Source organism: Grammomys surdaster, unplaced genomic scaffold (assembly GCF_004785775.1).
Source record: "Grammomys surdaster isolate TR1022 unplaced genomic scaffold, NIH_TR_1.0 233, whole genome shotgun sequence".
Classification (NCBI taxonomy): domain Eukaryota; kingdom Metazoa; phylum Chordata; class Mammalia; order Rodentia; family Muridae; genus Grammomys; species Grammomys surdaster.
This window is the reverse complement of record NW_021604678.1, coordinates 3,451,593-3,456,200: the sequence shown is the minus strand read 5'-3', so window position 1 is coordinate 3,456,200 and position 4,608 is coordinate 3,451,593.

Below are 4,608 nucleotides of genomic sequence, written 5' to 3'. Positions count from 1 at the left end.
TTGTAGAAACGTGCTAATACTTTCTAACAATCACACTAGCAAGGACAAGAGCCACTTGCTGGTCATTCCTGAATGGTTTGTACTCTGCCAGACTCTACATTGAGAGTACACTAATTCTAACCAGTGGATGTGGTGGTGGATGTGGTGGTGGATGTGGTGGTGGATGTGGTGGTGGATGTGGTGGTGGATGTGGTGGTGGATGTGGTGGTGGATGTGGTGGTGGATGTGGTGGTGGATGTGGTGGCACGTTTAATCCCTAGAGGAGGAAGAAACAGGTTCGGAGAGATTACATTTTATATTCCAAGATTGTAATATATAAAAAGACCAAGCTTTGTTCAGGTTAGCCTGACCTTTGATTTAGATCTCTTAGCCCCTCCACTGGTCAGCCTCAAGGACATAGCTATTCATATACTTGCTGTGTTAAGATGTTAGTTATTCAAATATGGGTCAGAAATGAGTCTGGAGTGTCATTTTCCATGGGTATTAAGAGTCAGGGTTATCCAGGAAATGCATAATGGCAATGACAGAAGCAGGCAGAGGCTGACCTAAGGCCTTGTTCAGAGGCAGAGAATCCGAAACGAAGATGACAATCAGAATGGACTTAAGGCCATCTGAGCAGTGCTCCTCTGTGTTCCTCCCTAGTGGTTCTACTGGGAAGCCCAGGGATGGCGTACTCAGCTGCTTATGTGTCTAGGAGGAAACACAAGGCAGCACTATGTCACATGGGAACAGATGAGAAGTATAAAGGTGTCGCATCAGAGAGTGAGTAGTGAATGCAACGTGGATTCACACTGTGTTCACCCCACCATTTCTACACGGCCGAGACACACTTGTTTCTAAACCTCAAGCAGATCTGCAGAGAATTGAGTAGGCTTCTCCTCTCCCCTCCCCACCTATATCCCGTCTCGCTCCTGAGGGAGAATGTAATGAGGAAGCCTTCTTGGAAGACATATTAAAAGGATTAGGTCATCGATCACTAATGAGATGTCTAGGATTTAGAAACAAGAAGACGGAATCTCAGATCTTAGTCTAGCCCAGTTTATGCATGGAAGGGGAAAGAAATCAAAGAATTCAGACACTGCAATTTCCTTTATGATGGATCAAACAGATACAGTAAGAGCGTTGATAATAATAAAGATATAAAATGAACAAGAATTTGCTTTTGCACTAGAGCAGACCAGAACCGGATGTACCTGACTGCTGTGTAGATTGAGATTGCAGTCTTAAAAATATGAGAGATTCGGAATGCAAATGTAGTACAGAGCATAATCAATCAGCGTCCCCTAAGTGTATTGAGTTGCCTAGGTAATATAGTCAGCACTGTGTGTCATGCCAAAGGATGACACAGTCTTTGACCTTATCTAGAGAGGCAAAGTAGGTGCTGAGGAGACAGAGGGAAGGACCAACCACTTCATCATGAATCTACAGAGGAAAAAGAAAGATGATGGAGACAAGGGAATTTTAGAAGCCAGCATGAATTAAGCGGAAGGAGATTTGTATGGGAATCAAGAGATTGGCACCTGGATTTTTGTAGTAGCTGGGTGACACTGAAAAAAACATTCTCTCTCTCTCTCTCTCTCTCTCTCTCTCTCTCTCTCTCTCTCTCTCTCTTTCTCACTCTCTCTCTAAATTTTCTGTCTATAAAATAAGGGAGATAGAGAGATCAACCTCTGGTCTTCCCAGAGCTGATATTCTGACATAAATCATCGGAGAAGATTCTCATAAACAGAGTTAGAAATGATTGACTGTGTGTGTGCGCGTGTGTGCGTGCGCGTGCGCGCATGTGTGTGTGTGTGTGTGTGTGTGTGCGCTTGCTGACACATGTACATGGTTGAAGGTGTGAGGCTTGGAAGGAATCTCAGGGGAGACAGAAGAGAGGATTTGTTAGAATGGCATGTAGAGAAGTAGAAAGGAGGTGTGTTCAAATGTGACAGCAAGGCCAGTCACTCTAAATTTCAGCTCTAGGACATGAAACAACTGCATGTACAATTAGCAAAACCAAAACCCAGGCTGCCACTTTTGTTTCTTCTCTTCCCCTTAGTAATCACATCTAGGTCTATAAATAATATGTGTTCAGATCAAGTGACTTCTCTTCTCCCTGTCAACACTAACTTAGTCTAGCTGTGGGAATGTCTCTCTTAGACGAAAACAATGTTGAATCTATTGTTTTTATAAGGACAACATTTAATTGGGGCTGGCTTACAAGTTCAGAGATTCAGTCTAGTACCATCAAGGTGGGAGCATGGCAGCGTCCAGACAAACATGGTGCAGGAGGAGCTGAGAGTTCTACATCTTCATCTGAAGGCTGCTAGCAGAATACTGGCTTCCAGACAGCTAGGACTCGGGTATTAAAGCCCATGCCCACAGTGATACACCTACTCCAACAAGGCTATATCTCCTAATAGTGCCACTCCCTGGCCCCCATAGGCTTGTTTAAGCACATGAGTCTATGGGGACCATATCTACACATAGCATAATAAAAATATATTTAGTCCAACTTCCAAAGCCCCCATAGTCTATAGTCGTCTCAACAATGTTAAAAGTCCAAAATTCAAGGTCTCTTCTGAGTTTCATCTAATCACTTAACTGTAATCTCCAAAGCAAGACAGGAAACCAGCTGGGCAAACTCCAAACTGCATCTCCATCTGATGTCAAAGCAGTCTTCAGATCTTCAACTCCTTTTTCATCTTCGTTGACTGCAACAGACTTCTTTCTCCTGGGCTGGTTCCAGTCCCTGTTAGCAGCTTTCCACAGCAGATACCCCACAGTAACAGTGGAGTGGTGTCAACCAGAGCCTAGAATGCTACAGAGAGCAGAGCTGGAGAAGAGATGCTAGCCCTTTGGAGAAGCCCAGAAGATCATATGTGGATCCCAGACATTGGAACAAGAAGCTGTGAAGTTGCCTTAGAGACACCAAGATGTTTGGGAATATTGAATGTATTTACCTTAGAGGTAAGCCCCCTTAAAGAGCCAGAGCCATCTTTAAAACTATCATTGGATCTTATTTCCAAAACCCAGAATCCCTCTCAGGATTCTGGACTGCACCTAGAGCACAAACCATTTTCCTTCCCCTTGCCTGTACAGGGAAACAATGGTCCAGCTTGCATCTATCATATCATTCAACCTCTTCCATCTGGTCACTCTCCTCTCTGGGCTCTACTGCCCTCTTGCATACCCTCAGACATCCCAGCACACTCTTGTCTTAAGAGTTTCACATCCATTCTGTTCTTGTTTCTTTTCAAGTCTATGCTCAAAGGTCACCTCCTGTAGGAAGGTTCTTTAAGTTCCTGCATAACTATACAACACCCTGCCTCGTGGAACCCGTAGTATACAGTATAATTGGAAATTGCTCTACGTATTTACTGGCTTATTGTCTATTTCCCCTCTAAGATATAAGTCTTGAGAAGTTAGGGGACAATTTTACATAGTTCATCTTTGGATTTCCCATTCTTATAGCAGGAACTCAGTAAATGTTCACTGGTTAAGCAAAAGGATGGTTAAACTAAAACAGCAATACAATAGAATGGTGTTGGGCTGGTGGAGCAATGTTCAGGCAAACAAATTCAGGTCCTAGTTTGCTCCTTCCTCAACAGCCATGTGATCCTGGGGCTTTACATAGTCTTCATAAACCTTGAGGGTGACACAGGGAAGAAGGTCCTCACAGTGTCATGTCACTGGACAGCAAAGTATACTACCTGAAGTAACATATTGTGAAGCCCCAAGTTAAGAGCCACAGAATTAACACTTTTATTATTTTGACTATGGCCTCATTATTATTATTATTATTATTATTATTATTATTATTATATGGTCTTGGATCATAAATGGGAGAAAATGTGAAACTTTTTGTTTGTTTGTTTGTTTTCAAGACAGGGTTTCTCTGTGTAGCCCTGGCTGTCCTGGAACTCACTCTGTAGACCAGGCTAGCCTCAAACTCTTGAACTCAGAAATCCACCTGCCTCTGCCTCCCAAGTCCTGGGATTAAAGGTGTGCACCACCACTGCCTGGCGAAACTTATTTTTCTAAGCCTTACAATGTTTAAAATATGATTATCTCAGTCTTCCTGCAAATGACTAACTTCATGTTTCTTTGCAAATATAAAAATCCTCTTGTGTGTATGAATTCCACCTGCTGTTTTGCCCGTGGCTGGACAGCTTAGTTGTTTGCATAATGCAGCCCTATGGATAGTCCTGCCAAGATATTGATGTGCAAGTATCTCCATGCTATGTTGATTTAGAGTCTTTTGAATAGATACCAAGAAGTAGAATGTCTAAGCCATATGGAGAACGCACTTGGAATCTTTGATGGATATCGAAGCTGATTTCTAGATACAAACTGGACAGACACAGTTTGCATCCTCACCTACAAGGTGTAGAGTCCCCCTGTGCCCTCATCCTTGCCAGCATCTGTTGTTATTTGTTTTCTTGGTGACTGCCCCTCTGACTGGGGTGGGCTAGAATCTCAGTGAAGTTTCCATTTCTGTGTGCGTAATGGCATTTTCTTTAGGACATCCAAATCTAGATTTAAAGAACAGATCCCAGTGAGGAACAAGCAGCATATGATACATGAAGGAGCCTTTCTACCCCCATCTCCCCTCCCCTCCCCTCC